The sequence below is a fragment of the Pinus tabuliformis genome, chromosome 1_2, assembly GCF_031772625.1.
Source record: "Pinus tabuliformis cultivar Carrire ecotype Pingquan chromosome 1_2, CPIR1, whole genome shotgun sequence".
Taxonomy (NCBI): Eukaryota; Viridiplantae; Streptophyta; class Pinopsida; order Pinales; family Pinaceae; genus Pinus; species Pinus tabuliformis.
In genome coordinates this window covers 913,322,836-913,336,932 of record NC_142298.1, presented here as the reverse complement: position 1 = coordinate 913,336,932, position 14,097 = coordinate 913,322,836, and positions in this window count along the sequence as shown.

Here is a 14,097-nt window from a genome sequence, read left to right as displayed (position 1 = left end):
TTCATGATAGACATTGAATGTCACGACAACACCTATACTTTTAGCAATGCGGCTTTTGGTGACGGTCAATGAACGTCACCATATATATGCACTAATAATGATGGCCATTAAAGATCCATCACAATAAATCATTATTGTTCATATGAAATGGTGACGGTCACTATCCGTCATTATAATCAATATTTGTGATGGACCTTGAATGTCACCATAACACCTATACTTTTGGTGACGTTCAGTTTTTGGTGGCCGAGGCTATGGTCCGTCACCATTGCTCATATGCAATGGTGACAATTGCTATCCGTCATTATAAATCATTATTGGTGACGAACTTTGAATGTCACTACAACACTTATACTTTTGGCGAAGCCACCTTTGGTGACGCTCAGTTTTTGGTGACGGAGGCTATGGTCCCTCACCATTGCTCATGTCAAATGGTGACGGTCATTATCCATCATTATAAATCATTATTGGTAACGGAATTTGTATGTCACTACAACACCTATACTTTTGGCGATGCCACCTTTGGTGACGTTTAGTTTTGGTAACGAATGCCCTTTTGACCGTCACCAATGAGCTTATGGTGAAATTTTTCGCCCCTCACCAATGTCCTTTTTTCTTGTAGTGATTGGAAGCATAGAAGATGCTCCTCCTGAACCTATGTCAAATCTTCATCACCAATCATCATCTCTTTATATTTTCGAAATGCAACATTAGTAACATATATTTCCTCCTCATCAATGAATATGCCAACAAGAAATACATCAAATAAATAGATCAATAATAGCAATAACATAATTTTTACAATGAGGTATCGATAATAGCTCATAAACACAGCATGGATCAACACCCTATTATACATTCTGAAGCAGCATATAGGCACCCTCAATAGATTGAAAAATTCCAGTAAAAAACCAATGTTAGAACCATAATACCAACCATGAAATGTTGGAATCATATGAGAAGCTCCCCCTGAATCTTTGTCGCTCCTTCATCACCACAGAAAATAATATGTGACTGTCTAAGGTAATTACAACATACATATGCGATTTTACTTCATAAGAAACACATATACAATGCTATTTTTTTCTCAAAATAAAGTAGCGACATCTCCCCCTGAACATGTCATATTTTTTCCTAAACACAACAAATTTAGTAGATGTACCATTATAAGCATAAATCATCACCAAAAGGATAATCTAGCAACATATGAAATAATCTTCAAGGTTGAACTAGTGAAATATAGCACACATGCATAGCTCCCCCTGAGATTATGTGCCACTGATATTGTGGACATGATCGTCATCAAGATATCATCTACTCCACATGTACTTTTGGAGTCCTTTTAGAAATGAGCATATAATATAACATACTATAATGGGGACTATTTTCCCCCACTCTAAATCTTAAGAGGAGGAACTTCTTATTTATGCCTAGATTTTTCTTTAGAACACATACTTTATCAATATTTCTTATTCCTTTTTCTATAACTTTTATAGTTCCTACTTCTATAATTTTGCATCCAGTTGAGGTAAACACAACCACATACCCTTTATCAACTATTTTACCTACACTTAGAGTCTTCTACTTTAGCCCTTCAACCAAAAATACATTAGTTGCTTCTTTATTCTTAACATCAAGATCGACACTACCCTTTCCTAAAACTTTTTCTAGTGTATTATTTCCAAGAATAATTTTACCACTCTTATTTTTCTTTAGAGAGATAAAATTTCTCTTATTTCTAGACATGTGATGAGAGCATTCGTTATATATGTACCATTGATCTTCTTCTTCAAATGCACATAGATCAAGGCCACACTTCACTTGCTCCTCTTCCTTCTGCTTAAAATGAGGAGAGCTAGTAGATCCATCTTTTTCAGGTCTTTCGATAACATTATTATTGTATGGTTCCTAACTTTGGATGGAATCTACTTGTTTTCTAAAATTTATGTATCAATTCATTGACTTGGCCCTACATTATTTTGCTACATGTACAAACTTATTACACATATAACCCCTTATGTGAACAGAGAAGGGGGCAAGAGAATCATAATATTTTTTCTTCATGTTTCTACAATAAATAGCTTTATGACCAAATAAATAGTATGTAAAGCAATACCCTTTAAAGAAACTTGAGTACCTAGGAACAGATGGTCTACATGTGGAGAGACTATTTGTTGGAGTTTGAACAAGCTGCTTTTGCAATCGTCTACAATGTGTCCAAAGTTATGATAGATAAAACATTCAATATCATTGACCAAAGGAGAGAATGGATTCTTATTTCTATTATTGGGAGAAAATGATTTCCTTTGAAAGTTCACTTTTATTGGTTTTTTTTTTAGTTGACAAAGATTTTCAAAATTTGTTTTTTTATCCTCAAAATTTCCTACACAATCTTGTGAGTTGGATTCTCCCTTCACAATTTCATTAAAACTAGGGCCTAGTTTGATGGAGGGAGAATTTTGACTGTTATTTGATACTATTATGAAATTTCAAATGTTTGTCTTTTTCATTTATTTTACCTTTCAATTAGCTCCCCTCATCTTATTTTCCTCTATTTGTCTCTTCCAATTGTTGTCTTAACTTGATAATTTTTTCCTTAAGCTCATTATCTTGTTCTTTAAATGCTTGAAGTAACTGCTCATTTCGTTTTTTCGATTTTCCAAGATCAAACTTCATCAATATGATCTTAGCTTCAAGTCCTTCACAATAGTGTTTCTTCTTGTTTAGTTGTTCAATTAATGTTGTAGTGGTGACAGATGCATCACAGTTCTTGTTTTCATATTCCTGCAACTTAATCTCAAGACTATCATTCCTTTTGAAAGCATAAACAAGTTTTCGTCTAATATTAAACACTTCCTCTAGCCTTTCTTCTTTTGAATTAGTAACTCCATTTGATATAGTAAAGGTTGTTTCATGGTCACACTCTTATTTTGATAGATTACAATTTCCTTCAGATTCATTAATGTTTCAGAACCAATATTGCATTTTAGTTTACCTGATGAACAAACTTCTTTATTATTTTTCCTTCTCCTTCATGGATGGCTTGTAGATTATCCCATACTTCCTTTTCAGTTCAACAGAGAATAATTTTCTCTAATATTGGATCAAGTATGTTACAAAATATTTCATTTAATTCCTGACTATTCTTCTATAGTTCTTATCTTGGTGGTTTAGTATAACCATTACAAATTAATTCCAAACATTAGATCTGAGGGATATTATCCTAGAATTCATATTTTCTTTGCGATCCTAATAATTAGCATAATTAAGTATGAGAATATGTTGGCTTGTTGGGGCCTGACCCAGGTTCAGAGTTAATTAAGCAAACAAATCCCGGTACTACTGGCCCTTTTGGTAACAGTTCACGGAGTGCGGACTGAGGTCTCACCCAAAGTTGTATGAGAGGGTGCTAGAACCAGGTTTCTACACCCTGGAGATGTCTGATGAGTTTGACTACTTCGTGGTTTGTCCTTGTGGCAGGTTGCTTCACGCACTTCCCCGTTCCTCGCGGCCTAATATACTGCCTTTGCGTAGCCCTAACCAGGGGCTGTGCACCGTGATCTGCGTTAAAACCTTGCTTATATTCCAATATTAGTTAATTATATTTTCCTACTTGAGTGCTTTAAGTTATACTTAACAACATAGAACCTTCATACAGGTGCGCGCAGTAAATAAATAGTATATTCATAAATTATATCAATCATGCATTAACCCAAGAACATATACACAAAATTATAGAAAGCATTCTCTTTATTGATTCTTTCCATGGTTACAGACTTGACTCGCCCTGCGCACTCAACTGCAGGGGTCTGCGCATTGAGCTGCGGACTACTAGGCCTCTATGCACACAGCTGCAGATCCTTCTCCTACCCTACGACCCAAAGACATACTTTACACTATGACTCAATCACTTAGACTTCTCATACTTCTCTTCTATTATCTATCTCTCCTTTTACACTTAGAGCCTCACTCTATTTATACAATCCCATGGTCCGTGGACCATGGGTAGGTCTATCAAGCTAATATTACATTACAAAACTAGGGTAGACAACCCTGTGACTCTATCACACTTTCGTGCCTCGCGCCCGCAATTCGTAGAGCTTTACAACAAGATTCGGTCAAAACTTGGGTTTTAAGCCCCAAAACATGCCTTGGGGGGGATTCCATGCCCAACAGGCCCCCAACACAAACATCATGACTCACCCTTGAGTCACTCTGTCGGTGCGGCGATCTTTGCGCAGAGTCCCTCCAACTATTCTCGAACTGTGCGGAGGTCAGCAACGCACTGAGCTGCTGCTTGTTGGATTTGTTGCATTTGTTGTTCTGAGACCTCTATGTCTGAACTGCTTCTCTGCATCTGTGCCGGTATCCCTTGCATTTGTTTACAGTCCTACGCCTTTGTCCAGATCCTTGGAGCGTGAAGACTGTGCTTCCGCCGGTTAGTCAGATAGCAGGTCCACCCATGTAGGGCTTCAAGAGGCTGCCATTCAATTTGCCTGGGAAAGGCTCTCCATTTAGTTTGACTAGTTGTACTATGCCTCTGTCCGTGACCTTCTTAACCACGTATGGTCCCAGCCAATGCATTCTGAACTTTCTCTGGAATTTTTCAAACTTACTGTCATACAAGAGCACTAAGTCATTTACCTTGAAGGTGCGCAACTTAATATGGTGATTGTGCCAGGCCTTTTCATGCTGCTTTTGTACCTGCTAATGAAAACCAGCCAGGAACCGTTTCTCCTCAAATTCTTCCAATTGTGCGAGCCCTTCTTCCAGAGCTTCGTAGTCTGTCATACCTATGAGCGCTGCTATGCACAGATTAGGTACAATATACTCCATCAGCATGATAGCTTCCATGCCATAAACTAACTGGAAAGGTGTTTGTCCCATCAGTTTCTTCCACGTTGTCCTATAAGCCCATAGTACTGCAGGTACGCGTAGGTCCCAATTACTTCATTGCACATTGCACACTTTGGTTAGCGCAGTCTCCAGTATTTTGTTGAATGCTTCTACTGTCCCATTTTCTTGTGGGTGATACAGTGTGCTTTTCTGATGATACACCTTTAACTCTTCTGTGAGTGTGCTGATGGTTTCGTTCAGGAAATGTGTACTGTGATCACTCATTAAGATTTTTAGATAGCCAAATTGAGTCAACACGTGTTCAAACAAAAACTTCACAACCGTGGCGGCCATGTAGTCTTTGATGATGTATCACGCGCTTGTTTTTTCCTGAGGTTTGATAGGTCCTACAAAGTTGATTGCCCACTTTTTGAAGGGCTACAGCATCATTTGTGGATTCAATGGCATCTCATCCCTCCACGATGGTTTACTGGTCCTTTGACATATATCACAGGGATTACAGTGTGGTTTTGAATCCTGAAGAAGGGTTGGCCACCACAACCTTGCGCAGAGAATCTTTTGTGTGGTCGCTCATCCTGCATAGTGTCCTCCTACAGCGCCCCCATGTGCTTCCATGAGGATATGACTTCGTTCAAATTCAGGTACGTACCTTTGCAGTATCTCTTCATTTCCCATTTTGTATAGGTGCCCTGCAATGATAGAAAAATCCACCGCGCGCACCACCAATTCCTTCTTCTGTTGAACGGAGTATTCCTTCGGCGCAATCCCTGTTGTCAGAAAGTGGATTATATCTTCAAAGTGTCCGTCTGCAACACGCATCGAAAAGAGTTATGCGTTAGGTAATCCTTCCTCCAAACTAGTAGGTTCCTTGCCCATCTCAATATGTGACAAGTGATCTAGTCCTGCTTTCAGGCATCCAGGCTTTACCATGACCTCAAAGTCATATTCTTGGGGAATGGGTCATGCACATAGGCGTCATTCAATTTCTTGAGGTCCATGCATATTCTTATCTCGCCCTTCTGCTTCTTCTCCTGTACTACCATAGGGCTTACCGAGTCAGATTCTTCCACCAATTCAATAATTCCAGCTGCAAGAATTTTGTCTAATTCTACACGAGTGTTTTCCTTGTACTTCGGATTCAAGTGGTAAGGCCTCTACTTAACCAGCTTCACATCGGGTTTTAGGGTGATCTTCATCATCCCTAAATCACCAACGATCCCTTTTAAGTCCGTGATCTTGGTAGGGAATAAGTCTTGATACTTGTGGAGTAACTCAGCGACCTTATCCACTGTGGCATCATCCCAGTAGTCACCAAGTGTTGCATACTTTGGTTTGGCCTCGGTACCAATATTCACCTACTTCGTTTTTACTGGAATGTTAACTTTTCACTGATCTTCATCGTCTTCTTAAATGTTTACGTTGTAACACTCCAGTGCACATCTCAGTTGGGTCGCCCATTCAGGCTAAAGCACTTCCGTTGGCTCCTAGAGTATTTTAAAGATAGTTGGTTTTACTGCTTGTAGCACATCATTACCAGTATCCCACAAACAATCCTCAAACGTGAAGGTTAACATGAATCCTTCACGCAAGACATCCCATTCATTCGTGCCATGGCATAGCTCTGTCTCTATATACCAATTCATGGGTATAATATCCAGGGTGTGACAGAATAGGTGCACCCACTCAGGTTGTGGCTCTTCCCCATAGACCTTCGTCCATTTTGTGAGGTGCGTACATGGATCATCCCATCCATCATACTTGTCTTCCAATCACATCTGAGGCTTCCCAAATCATAGGTGCATCATCCTTCTGCATTCACGCCAGTCCTTAAAACTCTACTGGTGCATACCCCACCACCTTGTGGGTGTAGCATGTAGTACCCATTTTAGAGCGTCAAACCGCTGTTGTTCTAACACTTCTTTTTCAAATTTGTTTAAGAACTCCTCCACTTCACCTAACCTAACGTACGTATGGAGATCCATTACCTTTGTTGCTACGCAAAGCAGAGATCTTTTCATCATGTTGCAGTTGAGCGTGGTTACCTCATGTAACCAGTTCTACCATCTTTATATCTCTTCATCAAAATCCGATGTACAAGAGCTTTCACGCTCCCATGAGATTTGGCCATCCGCAGTTGGATTTACCTAGTCTTTCTCGCACACAGTTATCTTGTAGATACAGTATAGATCATTGTCGCTGTCGTAGTTGCACAATGGATCTGTGTAGCGTGATCCTTCCGCAGTGTCTAAAGGTACCACTACGTGTAGTGACTTTTTCTCAAAAATCATCTTGCGCTTCTTTAGATTTATCACTCCATTCATGTTAGTGGCCCAATATATTCCCAATAACACAGGGTAGGGATTGTTGTCATCAAAAATCTCTATCACTTTGAAATTTGCTAGCACATTTGCTCCTTCGATGTCTATTGTAATTCCCTGCAATCTTCCCATAGGTAGGATCTTTTGTTGGTTCACCATTTGCAGTTGGATAGGAGACCATTGCAACATGGGCCTGTCCATGCACTCCCATGTCTACTTTGGCAGGACATTCGCATCCAATCCTAGATCCAAAATCACTTGATCCATCTCATATTCCCCGATCTATGTGGTCAACCACATCTCCCTTCATGTTTGCGTTGGGTGCTTCCCGAGCTTTCGGACTATGCATGGCTCCCCTGGCATGGTCCTAGCGCATCTAGTTATTTGTTCTTGCAGCCCCTTCACAACCTTGTTGTTGCACAATAGCTTCATGCATGTCTCCAAGAATGTAGTGAGCATCGATGGGTCCATTTCTAGCTCTAGTCTATCCTTACTTCCTGAAGTGGAGGCATCAGCGAAGCTCCTCTTAGCTTCCATGAAGGTCTCCTTAGCGTGCTCCAAATCAAATTCTAGTTCCTTTGTTGGAGCCTTGCGAACCCAGGTAATTTCTTCATGCTGCTTACCTTTGTCATCCCCTATCGTAATACCACTCCAGAGCATGATATTTACATTGGGGTCTTCCTCGAGCGGCTCAGACCTCATCATTTGCAGGTTCTAAGTCAGGGGAGGCTGGAGTGCTCCTTTATTGCACAACTTCACTATCAGTGTGGGACAGTCCTTTGTCTCATGATCAAACTGCATACAATATAAGCATGATGGTCTCATTGGATTTGTACAATCACAGGTATAATTCCTCGTCCCTCCGCAATTGTAACATATCAGCTGTTCGCGACCTCTTCCTAGTCCCATTCCACCTTGGCCTCATCTACGCCCTTGAAATCCAGTGTGCACCATTCTTGCATTTTGATCGAGGGCCCATGTTTTGGCCTGAACTTTGTAGGCAGGAGCCCGATCACTCATCAATTCATAACTTCTACAGGTGCGCTCATCATGTCCTACTAACCTGCAAAAATTATAGAACAACTGTTGGGAATTCTGTGTATACTTCTGTAATAGATGGCAGATATCTGTCGCATGCTTCCCTCCTATCTGACAAATCATGCACCAAAATGCAGATGTCATGCTTGGTCCTGCTTATGCCTCCGGTCTTAGTGGCATTGGCCCTCCTCCCGCGAGGTAATTCACGAACACTGGATAGTGGTCCTTGTCGTGTCCCTAGCCATTGCACTTTATGCATTATACCTCGTCGCGCACTTCTGGACAAGATGTCCTGTCTTGTTTCAAACTCTACATTCTCAAGGCACAAGTTCTTCAACTGCGCTTGAATCTGCTAGACTCCCAAGTTAGGATCTTGTATCAGAGTCTCGTGGAATCTCATTGCGACCTCCAAAGCTTTAGCCTAAGTTGTTAGCCTTTGTTACGACAATGCGTTTCGTAGATGCGGTGTTAACGAGGCTACAAACCATTCGTGGAATTTCGCATCTATTAAGGTCATGTTTGCTTCGTGAATTGTGCAAGTCAGTCTTTGATCCATCTCCCACGAGGTTTCACTTGGTAGCATTGTGGTTTCCTTGAATCCAATGATCAACTATGCCTCTGATTTTGGTCTGCCAAATTCCTTGTTTCGTGCAGCTTGGATATCCGCTATCCCTACATTCGGATTGTCATTGGAATTCTTAATGTACCAGTTCAGTGCGTGATCTTGTAGAGCACTGATCAACGTTTCTTTCTTTATATTGTCGTCTGTGACACCTTGTGCTCCCCATACGCTTTTATCATGAACCAAAATTGGTCTTGATCTTCATTCCCTACTCCCTTGAACACTGGTAGCTTTATAGTGTTGGCCATACTGCTTTGCGGTGGTGGCGGAGGTGGTATGGATGAAGTCAAGGGTGAAGATGGTGAAACTGGTGGTGGTGTGGGTGGAGGTGGTATGCGCGAAATTCTCTACTTTATTAGATTGATCGCACTTCTTGGTGAAACCTTCGCGAGCTCTTCTTCACCTCCGCGCGGAGGTGAAATCAAGGTGCTAGTTTCTAGTTCTATGCTACCTTCGTTTCTATAGATCCTCCCACTTCGCGTAGCCCCAAAAATCAATTTATTCGCATAACCAGCTTTTCACACAGTAGCATTTTAATCCAAGTGTTCAAAGATTTAACGTACTTACCTCACGGTCCCTTAAGGAAGCGTCATTTTGCCTCATTGTAGTTGAGTGAAGTATCTACCACGAATTCAGTGATGCATCCTCCTATGACTCGATCCAGTTAGTGATCGAAAGCACGCGCGATCCTATCTTTGGATGCTTCCAGTCTGCGCACCAATTTCGGAGTTCGCACAATAGGTTTGGCGAGTTTACACCTTCCCTGGCTATTTTATAGCCTCGTGATCCACTCGTACAACTCAGTAGGGAAGGATGCAAAGGAAATTTTGTGGATTTTCATATATAAGTAGCAATCTAACCACTCTTCCTTTGATAGTCATGGATTCCTGTTTTCCTGCACCATGAACTCATGAATCTTTTCATCCAACCACTCTTCGATTCCTTTCTTGGTCGGATTCTAGTGATACGAGATTAGACATCTCTATGTAGATCCTGGTCCTAGCAATGGAACCATTTGTTGGCTTGTTGGGGCCTGACCCAGGTTCAGAGTTAATTAGCCAAACAAATCCCAGTACTACTAGCCCTTTCAGCAACAGTTCGTAGAGCGTGGACTGAGGTCTCACCTGAAGTAGTATGGGAGGGTGCTAGAACCAAGTTTCCACACCCTTGAGATGCCTGATGAGTTCGATTAGTCTGCGGTTTGTCCCTGTGCGCAGGTTGCTTCATGCACTTTCCCATTCCTCACGGCCTAATATATTGCCTTCGTGCAGCCCTACCCAGGGCCTATGCGCCGCGCTCTGTGTTAAAACCTTGCTTCTATTCCAATATTAGTTAATTATCCTTTCCTACTTGAGTGCTTTAAGTTATATTTAACAACATAAAACCTTCATACATGTGCGTGTAGTAAATAAACAATATATTCGAAAATTATATCAATCATGCATTAACCCAAGAACAGATACACAAGATTATAGAAAGACTTCTCTTTATTAATTCTTTCCATAGTTATAGACTTGACTCGCCCTGTGCACTCAGCTGCAGGGGTCCGCGCACTCAGCTCTAGACTACTAGGCCTCTATGCACACAGCTGCAGAGCCTTCTCCTACCCTACGACCCTATTATCACCATAAAAGTTTTTTTTCTAAACTTGAACAGTCTACATTGTTCCTAGTCATTGGTCCTAGATAGGTGTTAAGTCATTTTATATTTTAATGGGTAGGTGATGGGTTAAGAGTCTCAAAAGTCTCATTTTCATATCCAAGTAAAGTTCAACAACCTTATTCCTTGTCTTAGCAGTCTCACATTTTGTTTAGAACTCATATCTTAAACCATTTCGAAAATGTTTTCGAATTAGCCTCGAAACCACATTTTCATAGTGCAAATAGTGTAAAAGGTTTGTTTTGCGCTACGAAAAAGCTACTCTTTTCGTAGCACTTTTCCCTAAAAATACACTAAGCGCGCTACGAAAGCAGGGATTCGTAGGTAGTCTTGTCAAAACATCAATTCGTTCAAATTCCGTTAATTTTTCATTATTAGGTGTTAGCTAGGAGTTAGTTCTTAAGCATGCAACCATCCAAACCCATCATTTCAAATGTAGGGGTCATCATGATAGGTAATTTCAAATTCGAAAGGGCTGGCTAGTTTCTTATTGCAGTTTGCATGCAAACACTCAAACAGACCGTTTTTGAATGATAAGCTTATGGTAATCTCTTACCAAAGCTTCTCTCATCTATAATTCAAGCGAGGCTGACCACCATAAGCAAGCGAGGCTGATAAACAAAAATTCAAGCAAGCCTGATTTGTCACAAGTATCGTCATTGTTTAAGAACAGAGCCTGAAAGCACTAAGGTCTTAGCCAGAGATAAATCAGTAATGGAAGCCTTCAAGAAAACAGGATGTTGGAAATTTTGTGAAAAATTGCAGGGAGGACACACTCAGGTGACAAAGAAGTTTTCCCTACATTTCACTTGCTCAAACACAAAAATTGGAATCGTAAACTTGTCAATTACTCAGAAGATCATAGCTTTGGTGACAGAGATTCCTAGGGGGCAAGATAGATGGTTCAAAAACTTCAGATTTGACATGGAACCATGTAAATTGTTTCTGAAGCTAGAGTTTGTAGGAACAGAGTTAACCAAGGCAATTCCAAGGAACTACATCAAAGACATCTATGCCCACTTGTTCTTCAACATTCAAAGGTATTTTACCTGCGAGGCAAGATATCATAAAGTATATTCATATCATTTTAAACTCCTGTTGCATTTTACTGGTATGATTTCTTTATATTTTCCTTTCTTCCTATATCGAAGTATAGCTAAGATGGAAGATAAAGTGCAAATGAAATCTCAAGGATATGAAACCTTCCTTTTTCATCATGGTCTAATTAAACTGATAGTTTTACATGAACTCAAAAGGATCAACAGAGAATGGTCTTCATTTTTTTTTTATGTGGTTTTGGAATGGAAAATTAAGATACAGGCATTAACCTTAAGGCTAAAGGAACTACACCAACAGAAATCAGTAAGCCTGTAATGACCAGGTCAAAAAGATTTGTTAAGCTAAAACCTAGAAAGTAGGTGAAAGAGCAAGTGAGTAAAGCATCAGTGGTTATTCTTGAGACTCCTCAATCTACAAAGGAAAAGATAGCTGAAGTTAAAGAAATGACACAAGAACAGTCAGCTAACAAACCAGTTCAAAGGAGATTCACTAGAAGTCAAATTGCAAAGGAAAAGGGTAAATCAGTGATCTCAAGAGAAAATCCAGACTTAAAAGGTAATTTAAATGATATTCTACAAGCCATTGAAATTGAATAATTCCCTTTAGTGCAGGCGGATTTCATAAAATTTGATGAAGGAAAATCGAAGAAGATGAAATCTTCTAAGAAACTGGAATTTGAGGATGAGGTTGTAGCATTTGTGTTCAAGCCCAGAAAGCCTTTAACCAGGCAATCTAAAAAGATGCAAGAGTCCAATATTGAGTTAAGGAAAACAGAGGAAGCTTCCATTGTTCAGGAAAAGTTGATAGACCTTTCATCACAAATACCTGAAGTTGACAAGAACAAAGTTTTTTCCATTCAAACAGAAAAAACTAGTTATGAAGAAACGGAAGAAAGGTTAAGAGCAACTAATAATGACATTGCTAGACTAAGGAAGACATCAAGAAGGCATGCTATTGAGAAGACAAATTTCAAAAGGATAAAGGCTCTCTGGGAAGTTGAAAAAGTTTCCAAACCAAAAATAGTCAGCGGTGAAGCTCAGTGCTTTACTTGGACTGTACCTGCAATTAAAGAAGCCAGATTTGTAAGGATGATGAATGTTCAGTTGAGAGCTACTAATAGGAGATTGAAGAGATAGGTTGAAGACCTAGAAATATAGTTAACGAAACCTGAAGAGAGGCTACAACAATAATGCCAGCAAAACTGCTCGAAGATAAGCATAAAGGATTAAGGGCTAAAAGGGAGGAACTCTATCTCCTTGTTTTTAGGACAGTTAGGTCATGAATCAGCAAAGTTTGTAACAATGCTAGAGGCATCATAATGGTCGAAGATATGGATTAGCAGCTATCAAAGAATGTATTTAAGTCATAGATAAGGTTGTTGAAACATGTTTTAGAGTTTCACTCCTATTTGTATTAGGACTCCTAAAAGACAACTAGCTGTCAGTTTGTAATTAAGAAGTTTGTTTTATTAGTAAATAGGTGTCAATTTTAGAAATTCAAATTATCCTAAGGATGGATCATAGAATCCAAGGTTGTAAAAACTCTATATGAAGCATGAGATCAAATTCCTCATGGTTGGCAATATTATTAGCAAAAGAAGTCGTGTTATTGTAGAAACTGTTTTGTTTTTCAAACTTAATACAGAGATCAATTTTACTACTCAAGATTCACAAGGGGATATGTGTTTGATATTTTTATGGCCTTTTCAATTACTTATTTGCAGTGTTATGAGCATGTGTTACTTAGAATTCATTGGAAAATGCTCTAACTTCCTTCACATTCTTGTAAACTGTGTTTATTCACTATGTTACTATTTCACTTATAAACTTAAACTCCAAGTGCCTTAACTTCCATGTTTAGTTGATTATGATGTTTGGTTGAAGACTATCTTGACTTCATAGCCCAATAGATGTTTGCTAATCTTTGATTCAACTAGTTACACATTTTTGTCCATTTTTATTCCTAGAGTTAGCCATCTAATCATTAATCAAAAATCTTAAACCTATTGAGAGAGCCCTCTCAGGTTGAGGAGGCTAAGCCTCAACCGAGAGATTAGTTTGAAAGAGTTACTCAGAGTCTACTTGATCAGTAGCCTATCAGGGCCAGATTTTTTGATAGCATTTTGGTGTGTCTGCCAGGAGCCTGAATATTACTCATTCCGGAAATCAAGAAGCTGAACTTCTGAAGGTAGCAAGAGCTCAGAACGTTTTTTAGGCTGCAATCTACCTTAGTGACTCCATACATTTTCAAAAGTTTAAAGGTGGCTTCGAGAAGGAGATACACATGGAGCAATCCTGATCCCAATCCACCTACCATTGTGGACAATCCAAACATTGTTTCAAAAGGCAATCGAAGAATTTTAGAAATATCATCTACTCCATCTCATACGAAATCTTTGCTCTTCGAAATAGTAAGAAGTCCTGAAGACAAAAAAGTTGATGATAAAATTTATGAAGTGTTGTTTAGATTAGAAAATGAAAAGGAACTCATTTATATTTTCTAACTGGTGAAGTTAGAAAATGGTTTAAAGCTCTGGCATAGGGA